At 42.9% G+C, this 19,812-nt stretch overlaps 1 protein-coding gene across 4 annotated transcripts in view; it reads right to left on the bottom strand.

The window, feature by feature from the left end:
* The window catches only part of KCNH5 (potassium voltage-gated channel subfamily H member 5), a 141,807-nt gene that overhangs the window by 4,120 nt on the left and 117,875 nt on the right, over nt 1–19,812 (bottom strand). The gene's annotated exons all lie outside the window — the stretch shown is intronic.

Here is a 19,812-nt window from a genome sequence, read left to right as displayed (position 1 = left end):
CAGTGATTAATATAGTCTGGGTATCCAGAATGAGACGTCCTACCACTGCGCCCAATTTTCAAGGGAGGCTGAAGTTCTCTGTCCTAGGAGAACTGCCTGACTCAGCTCCAGAAGCTGGAACATGCAGCAGACATGACATTTCAGTCTCCCACATCTACACGGGGCCATGCAAAATAGAACAGGGAGCCCTCTCATCTGGCTGCATTGGGGCTGCAACTGGCTACCAACTTATACAGTACTTCATGGATAGGATGAGGAGGGTGTTGCTCACCTCTGAGATCTTTGCTCCAGAGATAACTATTCTGTTTGTATTTAATGCCTGGGAGATGTCTTCACATCTGGTCACTCATAACCTGGTGCATTTATTTAAAACACTGTGGTTTTGCACCTATTTAATACAAGAACACCACGCCAGACCCCCTCATTCAGTGATGTGGCCCTGAAGACAACTACTCGCTGTTCCCCTCCCCAGAAGCACTGGAAATCAGATCAGAGAAATGATTGAGGTTAAGGAATTAGAAGAAATCTCTGTGCCCTATTGCCAGTCATCCATCTGACAGCACAGGCCCAGAGCCATGCTGGAAAATGCAGCAGAGGGAACACAGAGTGTATGAGTGGGAGCTTCCAAATAGATTCAGCAATAAAAATTGTAGAAACAATGACATTTTTATGGACATACACCCATCTTTTGACCACACTGAATGACTCAAGGTTCACTTGCAGATGTCTGATACCACAGAGCAACACCATCACCAGTGTTCAGATCCCACTGGAGAGACTTGATCCTGTCCACATCCGACACAACTGCTTAATAATAGAAGAACTGTCTTCCATTGCCTCTTTTCCAAGCCCTGTATCCTCCCATAAGGCAAGCATGTTTTGTAGGAGCTACATGCTAGGATTGCCCAGAAATGTGAATATGGACAGGTGATCTTTTCTTCTTTAACCAGCAACTGATTTTTTTTTAGGAATTTAATTATCCTTGAGATTTCCTTCATCTCACAAGCTTAGCTGAAGCTGGCAAATGGATTTGAGAGTTCTTGACAATATGACCAACAACAAATACTGCAATCTCATACACTTAATTTCTCCATTTTCTCTGGGAACAATGCTAAATAAAACCCAACAAATATAACCAAAAATACTGAGAAGGGATGGTTAATTCACATCTAGGCTGAACAACAGAAAACAAACTTTTACTTTCCACATCTTCGAGTGGATTGTAGAACAGTAATTAGTGTATTTCTCATGCTAATGGGGGAGACGAATATGTGTCAGACCTGGAATGTGAACACAGGATAACCCAATCCATGCTGTGCTCAGATAACTGTGCCATTTTCCTTCCTAAAAACAAACTACAAACTGCACCCAATTTCTAGAGCACAGGCCCTTGGAGCACGGTCCACCTACAAAGCCAGTGCCTGCAAATGAACCCATCCTCCAGGAGCCACAGACAGCTGGGAGGCTGTGAGTCATCTCACCTGCAGCTAGATGTTAAAACAGGTCAGACAACCTGCATCCTGAAACATCTGTTTGTCTCCTGTGCCTAAAAACTGAGCTTTGTGCCAGTCGCTCGGATGCAGACATCCTCTGCGAGACAGCAGGTAAGAAGTATCCCAGCCCTCCCTCTAGCAGTGCAGGCGTCAGGGTTAGAAGCAGGCTTTGAAAATGCCCTCCTTTAAAGCTTTTGTGTGTGTATTATACCCTTCGTCTGATGCTATTTTTACTCTCTCCAGCATGCTGGGGTTATGGCCAGTTGCCAGTTGGGATGCATTCCCCACCCCCCAGAGACCAACCAGCCCTTCCAGATAAGCAGTACTATTTTAAAAGCTGTAGGGGGAGGATGAGAGATGACTGCACCAAACCAGGCTGGTGGGTCCTAGTGAGATCTTATGAAAAAAACAGGTGTTTTATCTGCATGGAGGGCTCAGACAAACCACTGGGGAACAAGGTAAGGGTAACAGGGTAAGACAGGTGATGGCTGCTGTACATCAAGCCCTTTGTATTGAAAACATCACCCCAATCCCAGATGTGTCAAGAGGACAGATCATGCTCAAACCTCTCCCATTGCAGAAGATGGTAAACACCAATAAATACCTTCTAGTGACTGCTCTGATGTGCCCAGATGAGCTTAGAAGGCTTCATGCCTCAGTTCTTGAGGACAAGCCCTATCTAGGAGCTTTGCCAACAAAGGGCACATCTGGAAGATCTCTTTATGGTATTAAAGCTAGCCCAATTTCTCATGCAACTTTTGGTAAACAGGCTTGCTCCAAAAGCAAAGTGCTTTTTAAACCCAGGCAGGTCAAAGAGAAGATGATACACTGATGATACATACAGGGTAACGTGTTTATCAATATAACTTTTTTCAGATATTAAATATTTTTTTAAATGTTAGTTTTTAAGATTTTTTTTCTTTAAATTTATATTAATTAAAAATATATTTAAATTTAAAAAATTTTACTGTTGAAAGAATGTACGGAAATGAATACATAGGAAATAACCTCAATTGAGTCCTTATATTTGTAATTAAATAGGAACTGGACCTCTGGGGCATGGGCTTGTGAAATGCACCTCAATATTTGTTCTTCATTTGAAACTGTAGAGCCAGAGAAATTTTGAGCCAGAGAAATCCAAATCACAGAATTGCTGGAGTTGGAAGAGACCCTTAAAGGCCAGCTGGTCCAACTCCTCTGCAGTGAACAAGGACACCTACAGTTCCATCAGGTGCTCAGAGCCCCATCCAGCCTCACCTGGGTGTCTGCAGGGACAGAGCACCCACCACCTCTCTGGGAAACCTGTGCCAGTGCCTCACCTCCCTTATAAAAAAAAAAACACAAATAGCATCAATTCCAACCATCCTTTGGGAAGGATCTAAAAACTGCTGGGTGGACCCACCCTGTCTGGACTGGCTTTCTGCCTTGAAAGCCTACTTCTCTTCAAGTTTCTTTCCCTTCCAAAACAGAGAGGACAATGGCAGCATTGCTCACAAGATGCATTTTTAGCTCTTAATACTAAGGAGACTTTGGAGTAATGCCTCCTCCTGGGTCAGGACAAGGCAAGGAGGTTGGAGCAGACAGGATGGGAAGACCAAGCCAGCAACACCCACTAAAGCCAGCAAGGGGCCAGCAAGGAGCACTGGCTCCAACTCATCTTCCAGGAACAGCATTTTGGTACTAGTTAGGCCTGCGTGGTGCTCTGCTGGCAGGAGTGTCTGCAAGCAGCATGGTCAGAAGCTCTCTGCTGAGGATGACATGATGAGAAAGAAAGCTAGCAGGAACGGAGGGCAGCAGAAGCCACGAGAAGCAAGAGCAGAGATCAAAGTCAGAGCACCTCCTTCCAAATGCAAACTGCATTTAGGCCACTTCACCTAATTTACTCCTGTAAATCTCCCTGTCCTCTTAGCTCACTTTATTAATCCACGCTCTGAGGAAGCACGATAGATGGCTTGAAATGATGGCTTTATTGTTCTGCTCTATACACTCCTCAGATAGATAGCTTTACTTTGATGTGAAAATCTGCCTCAAAAACAAATTGCTCTAACAACGGCTTTAATTGCTCTCCAGTAAATTCTCCTTAATCCTCCTGTACCAGGAACTGTTTTTTGTTAAACCACTACTCCATCTGCATGTGGGAAAGGAATCAGTGTCCTTGGCTGGGCGGTGGAAATGAGTGACTGCTGAGCAATTAGTTAATCTCTGGGATAGGAACGTTTCACTAAACAGTCTTTCATGCTGGATTTTGAATGAAAAGAAGATTTCTGTGGGTTACTCTGCTGGATGCTTGAAAGAAACGGTAAATAATAACCCTTCTGCTAATTTCAAGTGATCCTGACTTCACAGATACGGTTGCATGCAAAAGCAAAACCTTGCGACGAAGCACATTTTAATTTTGCTATGGAGAAACTGTATTTATGCAGTTTCCTTCTAAGCGATTACAGAATTGACTTGTAACAGAGGTGAAGATTTCCAATACAAATAACAAAGTGATGTCTTTTCAGGGCAAGAAAAGTTATTTCTGTGAGTTTGAAAAAGCTCTTTCATGGGAAATTTAATTACATTTTATGGGCAAGATAGGGATAGATCCTTTCAGCGTTGCTTACTACAGCAATTTCCCCAAATTGCTCTTCTAAAAAAGGCACACAAAGAAGAGACTCTTCAGAAGAGCCCAACAATGGCCAAACTCCCAGAGCTCAAAACTTGGGAGACCTTGTTACTGCTTGCTCTGTGTTCTAGAAATCAGATATTGTAGGTCAAACTTTAATCCAGTTCCATTTTGTGTTCACAATCAATTTGCATGGCATCCAACTACTTTTATGGAGAGACATCTACAAGACATCAGGCATGCTGACAGTCAGTCAGACTGATCTGTATCTGTGAACAAGTGTGCATATTTAAACAGAGAGTGGTTGAGAGTTTGTCCCAACTCTTTCGTATTTGGTACGGAACTGAAGTCATCCTGCTTTACTTAAAAACAAGTCTGGATTGAAGAAGAAAGAGGAGCAGAATGAGATCCGAGTCACATTTGTCACACATCTCAGGAACATAATGACCTGACACATATACCACCAGACTGGGATGTGGGAGAATGGATGATTCTGCTGATCCAGCCTTTGGCCAAGTAGAAGGCCTTGTGCAAATCACACTGTCTCTGTGTATCTCCATCCCATCTGGTATATGAGAAGATAATAATATTGCTATAATTCCTGTAGTTAATTGGAAATCCCTATATCATGGCTAACTATTTACAACCAAGAGACTAGGATTCATTGGCTGATAGCAGAGAGAGGCCATTTTTCTGTCCTATTGCCAAAACAGAGACAGTTCATTAAGAAGAGAAGCCATAAAAAACACACATTGATGCTCTTAGGATTTCAACTCAGGATAAAAAGCTTAAGTTTCTGCTGTGCTAAGACATCTAGGGCGGTGCACAACGGATGTATAATGCTACAGGAAAGCCCTTCTTGATGCCCTGATACACCCTTCAGATCCTGGCTCAGGGTAGCACTGACAGCTGCCTAGCAAGGAAAGATCAGTCCAGTCTCACATATTGAGTGATGGGCACCAATTTCACAAAATGACACGATTACACATTTAACTAAGTGTATGCTATGCTTTGAGGATAAGGAGTCAGACTTCCAAAAGAAACACCACAGGCCTTTACTCCTTTTACACAATCATTTACATATGCATCATCCACAAGAACATTTTTTGAGAACAAGTAAGCCTCTCCTGGCCAAATCACCACAAAGCCATGCACCTCCTGTCCATACATTTAGCCTCTTTTTCTTTGCATGCCAGGAGAAAACAATGCATGGATTTTTGACTGCAGCAGGCATAGCTGCCACATCAGATGCCTGTTGGGTTGTGTTCCTGCCAGGAAAAGGATGCTCAACAAGGGCACTGTGCACTTTTGGATGCAAGCAGCTTTGCCATGGGGCAAACAAGGGCAAGCAAGGCTTTGGAATTGAAACTAATCACTTTTTTCCCCAGCTCTGCCTTCACTATTTTCTGATTTCACTGCTGTAACCACAGAGATGTTATGTGGCAGAACAGTGAGACTGATCTATTTGTCCAAATACAGCAAAATGCACATTCCACATACACATGGTTATTTTATATTGTTTTCTATGGAGATATTCAAGACTCATCTGGACACCTACCTGTGTGACCTATTGTAGGGAATCCAGTTTAGCAGGGGGATTGGGCTCAATCTCTTGAAGTCCCTTCCAACCCCTGCAATTCTGTGATTCTAACCAAATAACCAGCAAGGCTGTTTGTTTATGTATTTAATGTATGCTTCAACTAGGACACAGTGCAAGCTGCTGTAGTTCAGGGTCAACTTGTTGCAAAGAGGAATATGGATCTGTGCTGCCTCTGAAGAAGCTTACCTGTGGCTGTGATCCAAAGAAGCACAGTCCCTTCTATGAGGAGCACAAAGGGGAGCAATTTTTGGATTCCACACTGCTGTAGATAGCTGGTGACACATATCGACAAGTACTACAACCACACTGCCACCACATCACCAGTAGGAACCTCAGGGCCCAGGAGCTGAAGGGAGCTTCCCATTGCCTCCTACTCTGGCTGCGTGGCAGTGAGCTCACTGGAAGGCAGTGCATCTTCAACAGGACAGCTTCCAACTAGATCAGGCAGGTTTGATCCTCACCAACTTACACTGGATCAATACCTGCTATTGGCACTGGCCTAATGAAAGGTCAGAACTCAGCATTGTCAATTGATTAGGGCTTTGCTGTGCTGCAGATGAGATATTTAGTACTGATGATTAAAAAAGAAACTCCTCAAAGAAAGCAGCCTTCACTTTGTCCAGTGCAGAATCTCCTAAGAGTGATATGCTTCTGAGCATAAAGAGGAAGAGACAGTTCAAAGCGTCCATATGACAGCAGGGTGCTTTGAGCTTGGGGCAGGCTACAGAAACGCTGCTCTCTGGGATGGGGCAAAGTGCCAAAAGGCTTTTCAAGCTGCTCTTCAGCCTGATTTAGCTCGGAACAGAAAATCAATCATCAATAATAATATGCAGTTCTAATCTGCCACTCTTCTTCCCCCATATGGGAGAAGGCTGGATGCATGACGCCGCGTCTTTGGCCAGATGTCAAAAATAGGGCACAGAGAGGTCATATCACTTGCCCAGGGTCACTGAGCTGCTTAGTGGATGCGTGAGAGATGAAACAAAGGTTTACAGCCCAGAGCCTCCGCAGTAGGAAAAGCCATGCTGTAAAATGATTAAATAAATAAATAAATAAAAGGACCGACATTAAAACTAAATAATTAATATAGCCATAGATTTTCTTTTCATACTGTTCAGTAGATCTGGATTTCAAACAGCTGAACGTTGGAAAGGCTTAACTTTAATTGCAGTTAACTGCTAAAGCTAAATCCAGTCCGGGACAGCCTTACTGCTGTTCAGGTTTGTGTTAGAGGTGGGAGAGGGGTACAGCCACTGCTATCTCTGTTCCTTCTGGAGGTCTTGCTTCTATTACACTGAAAAATGCCAAGATCTACATGTTTGGCTTCTGGCCAGTCCTACTTCTGACAGACCCAGCATTCCTGCGTGTTCCTAGCACAAAGCTGCACACAATACGGGCCCATAGGATTTGCAGAATTTGTGGTTTGTTTTCTGTGTTTCTGCCTTTTACTGGTTTCTGTCTGAAGATGAAATGGTCTCAATAAATACTTAAAAGGCACTCTTTGATTATAACGTAATTAATCAGTAAAAGAATTACAATTGTTTCTCTCCACTTCAAGTGGAAATTCAAATTAATTAGAATTATTCTCCCTTTCCCCCTCCCCAAAAATATGACTTTAATGGACTAGAAAGTGCTTGAAATTTAATCTGAAGTCCTCAGACCCAAAAGAAGGGCTTTGCAACTGATAACTTGTGGATCTTTCCAGCCACATCGATTCATTTAACAAAACATACAATCCCTTTATATCAGCCTTGTTTCTGACACTGAAGACATTCTAACTGGCTTTCAGAACCTTTGGTTTTACAGGGAATGCACTACCAGCTACTCTATTTGTTCACTACATCATTTTCAACATTTTGTTAATTTACTGAAAAGCTTTTATAACAGGAGCTTCAATTAAAAAAATGCATTCCCAGTGCCACGAGGTGCAGAACACCATCAGTTTTGGTTGGAAACAGTGAGTCAGAAATGGAGAAATAATTTTAAAGGGCAGAACATACGAACAACAGATCCAATTGAGAGGACAACGAACGGTCTGTGTACCTTGAAGAGCAAAGCACTGGACCTTTTTGTAACTTTCCATATTATGAAACCAGGAAGTCAAATGATTGCTTTATCATGAAGAGACACTCCTCACCTGAACCAAGCCCAACAGTGGAGATAGACTTTGAGGACACAGCCTCCGATTCCATGGTAGTATTCTTGGGTGGAACAGATTTAGGCTGGTGGATGGTTAATCATTTGCTTGTTTCCTATTTGCCTCTAGAACTCAGTCAAGGATCTGATCTTTTAAACACTCATAGGGTTAAAGATGGCTGAATCTTCCAGTTAACAAAGTCTAGCTTTTGGGTATTAAGTGCTGCTGGTGCTTACTGCTTTTTACAGATCTTCTGAATGAAACCCAAGCTCACACAACTGCTGGAAATATCCCTTTCCCACAGGACAACCTACAGATGAAGCCACAGGGATGCTAACAAGGAGAACGAGTTGGCCAATTCAGCAACTCACACCTCTGCTTCTCAGTTCAGAGAGACCAGTACAACACTGGCAGTGTGACCTGGCAACTCTTTTAAAGTGAAATCAAGGCTCAGCAAAGATGAGCACCTCTGGCAGACCATTCACTAACTGAAAGACAGAACAGACACAAAATAACTCAGTTAAACCACTGGAAAATCACAATTTAATACCAACAAGCAAAGAAACAAACAAAAAAAAAGCCTCAAAGGTTATATAAACTTTTAACCTCTACCTCATTTAACTATAAAATTTCAGTCCTCTGAAATAACCTTAACAAGTATCCCTGGGATTCTTCAAGTGAAACATCTCAATCAGCAAGAGCTAAAATCTTCCTAGCTGAGAGCAGCATGCTGGCAGTGTGTGACTAAGGAGTGCTGGTTCTTGAAACACACCGTAATTGCCATTCAAATGCTCACAGCCAGTGCTTCAGTGGGAAGGAATCTCTTGGGGAGAAAAAAAGACCCAAGACATAGGCATGCTAACACTGAAGAGTATCCAACCAAGAAGAAATATTCTATGAGGGAGATGTGCAACCTTCATCAAAGGATAAAATCTCCCTTTAGCCAAAAATGGTTGGTGCAGAGCTGCCACTGAAGGCACCTTATTTCAGGGGATCAAAAGAAAGTCTTTCAGAGGTAATCTGTAATTACCAGAAGAGCAGAGGCCTTCAAATTATGGCATAATCAAATGATAACTTCTTAGAGAAGTCAATAATTTTGGTAATGTTTGCTGATACCTGAGTGGGAACCAATGAACAGCTCTCCTAGGGCAATTAGTCAAGAAAAACCACCTGCAGCCAGATAAGCCTGGGGGACAGTTACCCACCAACCACAGGAATACTGCAGAGCCCAAACTTCACCACAAAGAGAAGCAGACAGTTCCCTGAAGGCTCTCTGCAGAGAAATGAAGTTGCTGATGAGAGTCCTATCAGAGCTTCTTGCAGGCAAACCCAGCGGGCTGCCTCCATGGCAGACCCCCAGGGAGGACTGAGTGCTCTGACTATTCCCCAAAGGACTATTAGGTGTGTTTTTTCCAACCTCAGAAGATGGGACTGAGGAACTCAGCGAATGGTGACTCCACAGAGCTTTGTGTTTATTTCTGAACAGTATCAGCAAGAGGAGGAGACAGCACAAAAGAGTTAACTTGTGGGGGCACGGGAATGGGAAAAACAGATGGTGTGGTGAAGAGCCATTTCCTTCCCATTTACGTGCATTAAATCGATCCCTGGGCTTTCATGACAATAAGCCACAGCTCTGCTAGGGAGGATTTTAGTGATCTGGCTATATCCTACTTGCGGGCATCATTCTATTGTGTCCCAGCATTAAGCCTGTTCTCAAAGTTCCTTCAAATTTCTCCATGTGATTCTTGGTGATCTTCCCTAATACCTTCATCACAGTCACCTATTTTCTAGATGTGGATCTCTGCAAAGCTCATCAGCACTGCTTTATGTTCCTATCCATGCATTTAGGCACTAACACAGGATGCTCCTTAGGGGCTGAGCCTGCTGTTTTTGTAGCCTTAGCTTATCTCATTGCTCCAGACCCAAACAAATTAGTTTATAATCCTCAGTATTGTAGACTTTGGCAAATCTGGCTTTAAAAGTGATCAGAAATGATCTCCCCCTGTAAAACTGGAGTCAGTCCAGTTGATTTGTTCCCTATTCTTGTCTGGGGCTAGTAAAAAAAAACTCTGCTTGGACAAATAACAGGTCTTTGCAATCAATAACATTGATGTTTCTGTAGTTCCTCATTAGTGATTATGCTGCACCCTGTTTACACACTGTTTGTATCTTTTCTACCAATCCCTGTACACATACAATTAACAAAAGACCAGCTGCTACATGATAAACATTGCTGCAGTGTCACGAAGCGACAACACACAGAAGTCCAGATCTCTACCTCTGGCTCTCTTACCTTTTTCATCTCAGATGCTGCATTCACTTTGAGCTCTCCTTTTGACCTCTGGCACTTAGACCAAAGCATCCTCTGTTTTCCTCTGACTTGATATTTTTCTGGTGTCTGAAAAATGCAGCTAACCCCAAACTTCCAAGCTAGACACTGTTTCTTCAGTCACCCTCTCCCAGGAAGACCTTGTCCAGGCATTAGCAGGAGGCTGCCTGTTCTCATTGCAGTCTGATACCCACCTTACATGTGAGAGGATGCCTAAAGATGCGTGTATCCATGCCAGATATTTCAGCCATGGGGCAGGGTTGATCCACAGGGCAGGCATACCTGCCCACAAGCAGGCTAACAGTGTGAAAGAATGGCTGATGGAGAATTTGCAAGGTCGATCACTGAACCAGCAGAGTCCTTATCTATTAGCAGCTGTCTAACATACTGGACTGATTTTGAGCAATACTGGTCTGAGAAGAAGCTCTCTGTGGGGACTCATTTCTGATGGACCACGTGGCAAACAGTGCCTTGGTTCCAGCTTTCTGACCAATGCTTGAAGTAATGGCTGATGGTTCATGCTGATTAGTCAGGCACCTGTTTGGTATACTAACGCATGGCTGGATGATGGTTATACATTATTATTCATATACTTTTGTAGAGCATCCTGAAGTTATTGGATAAATCTTTTTATAAATGGAAACAGGAACAGTTAGTAACACATGGAAAAGCATGCATGGTTCAGTTCCCAGTTTTCCTTTCTTCTGCAGCCCTCTTGGGCAGGAGGGATAATACAGCCCGGGAGAAGGATGGAGCATAAAGGAGCTCTGAACTACCAACAACTGTTCCATTTTGCGCTTTAAACACAAGGGAGATAAAATTCATTACAATGGCAGGCAGTCAAGGAAGGCAGATTGGTGAAAACCATGTGCTAGACCTAGAAATGAAGTGCTGAGAAGCCAGAATGCTCTGGTAAGGTCATGGACATGGAGAAGGAATCCTAGATGCATCACGGGGCATCTTGGGTACAAATGGAAAAGTAAGAGTTTTATCTTAGCAGAAATGTTGGCACTCAGAAAAAGCCAAAGCCTATGTCTGTAGGAAAAGAAGTGCTGTCTTTTTAAACAAACAAACAAACAAACAAATAAAGGCAGAAAACAGCAGTTAGTTCCAACAGAGCCATGAACTCGGAGTGCACAGAGGTAAGCCATCAGCCCTGGGTGCACAATGAGCAATATAAATATTTACATAGGAAGCACTGTACAAAATCTATCTGGCAGCTGAAATATCTTCTGCAGAAAACTAATAAAAAGTAATCTAGCCTTCAACTCAGTGTCCAAAGGGAGGTCTCACAGTTCAAAAGATCACTGACTGCTTAATTAATGGAGTTAACAGAATCAGACACTGAGTATGCTATGCCCTTTTCCTAACAGTATCTTACATCTGAAAAACACATTCTGTTTTTGTAATCTTTAGGAAGGGAAACAAATTAAGACCAGGGGCTGTGGAAACTGAGAAGTAAAAATATGAGGATAAGACATGGATTAGTAATAAGTATTCTTTCCTAAATGCAAGTTTTTTTTGCCTTCAAGCATGTTGCTCAGAAGTGCAGTAATGGGATCAGCTTATTTCAGGTGTTTCCCAGAATCCTCATGTCCCTATTCCTTCCTCTGGCATGTATGTAAATCAGCTCCTCAAAAATTGCTCTTCCAGAGCTTCTTTTCACAGGACCTAAACCAAGACAGCTTGCTAATCACAGCAACTGGCTGACAATTAAAAAAGGCAAAGTCAAACAACTGTCATTAAGTTGGAAGTGACAGGCTGGGTTTTATTTTTAACTAAAACAAGTGAGATTAATGCTAACTTCTCCACCAAGTTTCTCTTGCCCTCTGTCTACGGTGTAACTCTTATCTGAATGCATGGTTTCTTTGCAGTAGGAAGTAGCCCAAAAACTGCAATCAAAGTAAGGGAAATCTGCAACATTCTGAATGGTTATCACAGGCTGAACCACGTGTTTGAGTATTATTACACTTGTGAAACGTGTGCTGCAAACAATAGGGGGATGGATTTGCACAGAAAGTAAGGCCTTATGCAGGGAGCTTTATTTAGCAATTTACAGACTTAAGAGAAAGGAACTATTGAGGAGCCTTTCTGTGCATGTTAAAAACAAAACTGTTTGGAGAATTATACAATATCCCAAGTTGGAAGGGACCCCATAAGGATCATACAGTCCAACTGCTGGGTCCACAGAGCACCACTCAAAAAATCAGACCAAAGGGAGGCAAAAATAAGGTCAGTGCTCTTCTCAGAGCAAAAAAGCTTTGATATTTTTACTTATTATTTCTGGACTGGACAAAACTGGTCCCATTTTGGGCTGAGCAAGAAAACTTCCACTTGGGTGAGTGCTAAAGCTCTGCCTGCTTTCTGTGAAGCCAATGGGCATCCATTCATATGATCCCAACATATGGGTTCTCTTTCCCAGCCCCGGTTTTGGGTGCATCGCAGCTGGGATTCCCAGTCTTGGGAAGGAAGGTTTGTAGGAGTGAGAAGGTAGGTGCAGAAACTCATTTTTATATTTGAAAGTCACATCTGGCACTTGGCTCAAGGAAGCAATGATAGAAGCCATCAAAGAACTCGGTTCCTAACATTTCTAACATTTCCTCCCTTTCTCTGCTGTTGTGTTGGAGAAGTGGTAGACCCCTGTGGTAATTAGGCTCAGCATCTTACGCAAGAAGTAATGCACTCCTCCAGGTGAGTTGGTTTGGAAAGGTGTGAGATAACACAACAGACCTCATTCCCCACCTTCTGTGCAAATCCCACCTGCATGAGGGTGCCTGCAGCAGTGGCAGCTCCTGGGACACACTGAGGACATTACAGAATATATTTGCTACTCTCAGCAGCAACAGAAATGCATTTTTAACACAGTAAGCCGAGGCTGTGCTGATGGCATATTAGGCACTAGAGGAGCAATGCCTGGCAAAGTTACAGGCTGCAAGCAAAGCTCAGGCATGCAATGATGGTGATCTGCTCAGGTCTGCTGTAAGCTGAGCTGCTGTGCCTGCGTACATAACATCAAGGGGGGTGATAAGAAAAAAACTTTCTTAACTGGAAATGGAAAATAACATAGCAGTGTTGCCTGTTAGAAACACAGAATCATCAAGTTTGGAAAGACCTATCAGATCATCCAGTTCACTTACCACCAACATTTCCCTGCTAAACCATGTCCCTTAGTACAGTATCTAAATGTTCCTGTTGCACCATGCACACTGCCTTCCTTTCAGTTGGAGGAAATTAGAAGCATTCAATTTAATTAATGAGGGAATGGGAACACAAAACATTTATTTTTTTAGTATTTACAAGATTAAAAATAGCAAACCTTTGATTTATTTTATCATCATTCAAATCCAGTGTAAGCAACACTGCCCTGAATCGATATTAACAGACAGCCTGCAGAAAGCTCTCTGAGTGAACCACAGAGAGTCTCTTAATTATGGCAGCTTTCTAAACAAGAAAATGGTATTAATTCATGGACACTACATTAGCAAATCACCCCCAGCCTGGATATTCCCTCTAACAAATGCAGTTTACACCTCTGTTTTCCAGCGGATGCTGCCAATCCCTGACATGTCCTGATCAATGATGTGTTCACACAAAAGTAAATCACTCAGTTTGCATTTTCCTGGCTGTGTGAAGAAGAGATGGGGTAAATCAGCACTGCCTTGTGTAACAGCTGTTGAATCTGTGCCTGCACAAAGCAGCACATCAGCACATACAATTCTCTTCTGCAGCCATACTGTACCATTCAAAGCTCCTTGAAAGCAAGGCTGAACTGCCACGCATTTCTCAACAAAGACCAGCAGTGAAATAATGGTCTGACAAATGAGATCAAAGCCATTTTGATTTAGACAGAGAAAGAAGCTGCATGTCCATGCAAAAAACAAATTGTACACCTCTGTAATGCCAAAGGATTATCATGACTGTGCTCAATCCTGCTTCAAACAGAGTCGGTGGGGCTTTGTCTCACAGAAACACAACTGGGACCTCAGAAGGAGGTATTTAATTTAGAAATTATATTCAGAATAGAACAAGGGTACACTGGTACCATGTGAGATTAACGTGGCTCTGAAACACAGTCCCCACTGTTCTCCTCTTGCCTGCAGTGAGGACTTGGCGCTGCAACTGCCCCCACAGTGGTCTGTATGGCCAAGCCTGTGCCCAGAAGAAGGGAGATGATGAAGTGGCAAACAGGAGAGGGAGGGGAAAAGGGAAAGTCAAGTTCACAGCTACCAACAAAAGCAAGAAAGCAAACCCATTGATAGCTTTTATACAGCAGCCTCTCTGCTTGGGGACAGCTGTCCCATGCTGTCTGGCAGAGGCACAGAGGCGAGAAGTTAATGCTGCTGCAGCTTTCTCTCTGAATTATACTGCTCTTCTTCCTAACGAAGTCATGCATGGCCCTCCAAGGACTCAATGACTTCCCTGCTGACTCAGATCCCTGTGCCCCTGAAGTGAAGCACAAGGAATTATGCTCAGAGGAGCAGAAGATGAGAGCAAAGAGCTGCAGTAAGTTCAGGATGGACATCCATCCTCCAGAAAGTCAGCAGCATGGGCTGTGCTGCTGGGCCACGCTGAGTCCCATGCACATCCACAAGTCTAGACACCTATCCGGGTCCCACACACAGGTCTAGACATCTCCAGAAGTGGTGCCAGATCGAAATCAGTGAAACAGCCCTTTAGGAAATACCATAATGGAATAGTGGCATATCTGGAGATAACTGAATACAACGAGGTCAAACAATAAAGAAAGAAAATTGGCTTAAGTGAAAGCTTCTTAGAGCATAATGGAGCCTGCAAGGTCTGCTAAGATGTGAACAAAATGAAACTGTATTGATTTTGGAGGGTATCACTTATTTGCTCTGTAATCGTGCTAAACTGTAGCTGCAGCTAAACTGCAGTGGTAGGACTTCACTTTCTAGGACAACACACTCACATAAAAAGAAGAAAAAAACAGAGATAATTAAAGACCAGATCGGGACGAGAAAGGGCAGGAGCATCCTGAAACAAGTTGTAACAAATTATTTTTTCGCATGGAGACGGATGAAGGAATTTTGGTGAAATTAAAGGCAAAGCTAGTCTGTGAGATGTACTGAGAGGGGAAAGTGGGGATGAAAGTCACCCTGTATGCTCAAACTGAGCTGACTTTATTGCTGTAAAAAAGGGGAAAAATAAAGAAAAAGGTGTGTTGTTTTTGGTACAGGTGCACAGGAAAACAGATAAGTGAGATCACTGCCTTACACAGCTGACAAAGGTGTAGTTTGCCATGGTCACAGGCTACAGTAATGAAGTAAGAAGAACTAGGAAAACCCAAGCATACTGTCACAGGCAGCACACTGACGTAAGCCCTAACAGAAATGTGTTGGATCACCTTTCTAGAGGCTTGATCCTGCACTCTCTGGAACCCTTGACACTTGGCTTGAGCCAGCAGAGGAATAAGCTGCATATGCAGAAGAAAAGTACCAGGAGTGAGAGAGGGATGGGGACCAAGTGGCAGAGTGGGAGTAGGCACCTTCCTCATCACAGAACAGGAGCCCAGAGCCCTCTGGAACTGATCTACCTTACTATGCACTGCAACTCCCTAAGCAACACATCTCCCTGCTTCTCTTTAGCAATAATGATGGAAAAGTTTGTTTTGCCCAGATAGGTTTGTTCACCATTGCTATCCCACATGGAGGAAGCTCCCAGTGACAGACTGCAAAAAGGGGTGCAAATGGATGATGGGCCTACCCTTGTGAAGGTGTAGAACAGGGGGTTCCCAGCACAATTTTCCACACAGATAGCTCTAAGCTTTCTGATGCCCGTTACCCAAATCCCACCCTCTGATCCCTTTCTATGTGAGCAAGTCATTCCCCACAGTCGGTCAAGACCAAGCAGGAGCACAGCTGGCCAAGTGCAAACAGCTCTGCTGTAATTGTGAAAGGCTTTCAAAGCTCAAAACCTGTGAAAATCTGCAGGTTCACAGTGCATCCTGAGGGGCAAGCAATGCACAGAGCAACACCTTCTGCCTCTGACATTGCCTCTGCATCAGGACACTCAAACAACCTGACAAGTGACAGAGGAAGGGGATCCTGAATGACCTTTGGTACAGCCTTTGCTTTCAGGAGACAGAGGCACAGAATTCAAATTAAAATATAGCTTTAAAAAAAAAAAAAAAAAAAGTGACAAAGAAATGATGTATGATTCACTCAAGAAACAACACATGATTCATTAAAACCTCAAGCAAAAACAGAAAGCCAATTTTAAAAGAAATTATTCTGACCTAAAATAGCCAGAACATTTGTGTTAAGAGAGTCTGACGGCCTCACCTGCTTCACACTGTGCTGGCTGAATTAGATAACATCAGTTGCTCACAGTGCTGTCCCTGGCTTTAAGGATGTCACACGGAACAGAACTGAGCCTCTCTGGAGGGTATTTCACTGCCTTAAAGGCACTTCCTTTCTTCACATTTCCTTGGCTCATTCCTAGCACACCTTCCAGGAGAAAATGTGCCAGAGACCCTGCATGGCCAGATGTCCTCTCCTCAGCTCCTCCAGATTCGTTTAACACAACTCTTTTTGCTCACAGTACAAAACAGCAGTATGCAACCATCTATCTTAAAAGCTGAGTAGGGAAATCTTTGCATGGAAGAACTTCAGCTTTGCTTTCAGAGGGCCCAAAATTTCAGTTTGATTTTTCCTGCACTTCCACGGATCGTGGTGACCTAGTAGTTAGCTGGAGATAGTGCATTACTTGGTGTAAATGGAAGCAACATGGAGAAAAAGAAAAAGCTTTAAATATATCTCAACTGAACACCTGTTTTCTGTGGAAACACAATTGGTAGCTTAGTGCAGGCCTTCCTTCCCAAATTTTGTGTATCAATAAAATGTGTATATCTGTTTGGGTATGGGTCTCTTAAGTCTATCTTGGCTCCTTTCCCTTGGCCAAACTTCATGGCTCAAGCTCGCAGAGCCCTCACTCCAGCTGCATGAAATCTTGAAAGGCACTTAATGAATTAGACATTATTAATATTCTCTTCCAACATCAGAAGGCAATACTTAACTCTTTGAAGACTCATCCCAAATGCTGCTTTCTAACTTCCAGTCCTCAGAGGCAGCTATGTAATCTCACTGCGATTTTATAGAGTATCTTTCCAGATTAATTATTTCTCCTATTTGGAAAAAAAAAGAAGTTCAAAGTCCTGCCTCTGCCTTGGAGTGTACATCAGCGATGTTAGATGTGCCATAAAGATTTCAGAGCACGAATCAAGATATGCTGCAATGCTCTGCAATTACAGATTAAAAGTCACTTCGTCACCATGAACAGCAGAGAGGACTGCAGGTTGGAAAGCAAGCAGGCATGCTCACTTTATGGGCTCATAAATGCAGCGTGATGGCTAAGCTACCTAATGCACAGAAAAAGAAAACAAAAACCCAGAGTTGATAACAGCACACTGAGCAGATGCCTTAAGTGGGTCATTCAACATGCCAACCCTCTAAATGCTGTCTGGGAGTGAGAAAACATTATTTCCCCACTTCAGTGTGACTTTCTCTTGCCTGTCATGTGGAACTAACCTTTTGTGCTCAGCACTATTATTAATTTATTAGCCTTTTGAACATTTAAATTGTTTCACAGTCTACAGACTACATCTAAGTGCTTGCTGAGGGACAGCGCAGCACAAATGCGCGTGTGTAGGCAGCCACACACAGGCATTCGTATTTGGAAAAGAAGACCTGATGAAAGAGCAGTTCTCTCTATCTATATATTCTTGACAGTGAGAACAAACAGCCATTTTGTTGAGCACGGAACTGCAACGAGTGTATTTCTGTTATGATTAAATGTCAAACCTTACAAGTGATGACTACGTAGAAAAAGTGCTAAGTATATTTCTATTGAAATCAATTAAAGGATGCAATGATTTTCTTTCCATTTAGATTACATGACTCCAGCACAAATTGCTGCAGTACAGTGCAGCTCTGGCTGCCTGCTTTCACTTACTGAACAACTGCTTTTTGTCCGCCTGATAAAACTGTTCTGGATGGCATGGCTTCTCTCAAAGGCTGAACTCACAGTCAGACACTTCATGTCCAACAGGGAATTGGGTACACTTTCAGCAGATAAGTTGTTTGAAACAATCCCCTGAATAATTTTACGTAACAGGGCCTGGACTGTATCCCCACTGCTGAAAGCAGTATGATCTGTTTTGTACCTAGGAACAATACTCATAATTTTTGCAAAAGCAAGCTTTGGCTCAGCACAACTTAAATACCAGGAGAAAGACTTTTCCTGAAATAGCTCTTGAGTAGGAGACATTATAGGTGGAGTTCATCTGATGTACCCTTGGTATTTAAAAATTAGGAACTGAGGACTGTCTCAAAAGTCAACAGAAAGGGGATGATTTTCCCATCCCAGATCAGGCATTGAAGAGGGACAGGCGACTGCCCTCTAAAGGATGCCCTCCTCCTCATGGGCTATAAAAGTGACTGGTGAGTAGCTCACTGTCCAACTTTTCAGTGAAATTAATTCATGTACCACACTGACCTGATCTTCCTTTGACTCTAATGCCAACACATGCACCCAACTGACACTGCCTTTCCTTCTGCAAAATCCAACTTTTCTTTAGAAGTGCTCTTCAGACACTTCTTGCTTTGAGCACTGGCACCATGGCACACTGCATGCACCTAATGCTCCCTGAATGCTTCTCTACCAGCACGACTCCCTGTGCCAGGGCCCTGCAAGGAACCAAACTGCCCAAAAAGGAACATGACAGAAGAAAATAAATAGAAAAACAGTCAAGTGATTATTCCCCTTACGCATCCCAGGACTGCAGAGTTGAACTCCAGCATGTTGTCCTGACAAGAAAAGATCTGTCTGTGTTTTTCCTGTGCACAACCTTGTCATGGCTGATGGGGAGTCCCAGGGAGCTAGCTGAAGTGACAGGTTTACCATTTTGAGAAGAATAAATTTTGACTCAGTGTACTTGGTATTCTCTTGTCCCATGAAATCACCATCAGGAAAGTCTGAAAGAATTGTCATCCGGGACTGGAGCTGGTGGCACGTGTCAAGTAGGCAAGGAGGGATGCTGAAGTCATGACTTGGAGGACATCTTATCAATAAAAAAGTGAAAAGCTAGAAGCCCCAAAGCAGCTCTCAAGCCAAAAGCCTTTCTTCAGGACCAAAGTGGAGTTAATAAGCTTCAAGTCAGAGGTAAGCTGAGAAACTGGAACCAAACTTAATTATAATTCAGTTCTCCCAGGCTCCTACACAGACAGAGGGGAGCTATAATCCCATTGCATCTACTTTTTGCCATGGGTATTTTGTACCATAGTTGGTACATTAATGAGCACAGGAACACAGTAAAAATTACATCTTCTTTGAAATAAGTATTTGTAAAATACTCTAGTGGCCAGGGAGAAACTATATCCAGAAAACTAAAATTCTAGTTCTGTTTAATTCCTGTTGCTGCAGAGGCTGAAATTACCTTGTAAAATATGGGGGTAGCCTTGACACCTTATCAGGTGAGATGTCCTAGCTGCAGAAAAATGTGTTTCAGCAGCTAGAGGTTCTCAGTTAATGCTCAATAATCTGTAAATCATTGTTAGGAGATTTCTCTATGCAAATGAAATTTATATAACCCTCATCAATCTTAAAAAAAAAACAAAAAAACAAAAA

Source organism: Phasianus colchicus, chromosome 5, assembly GCF_987193195.1.
Source record: "Phasianus colchicus chromosome 5, bPhaCol1.hap1.1, whole genome shotgun sequence".
In the NCBI taxonomy this organism is placed as follows: Eukaryota; Metazoa; Chordata; class Aves; order Galliformes; family Phasianidae; genus Phasianus; species Phasianus colchicus.
This window is presented reverse-complemented; position numbering and strand designations above follow the sequence as displayed.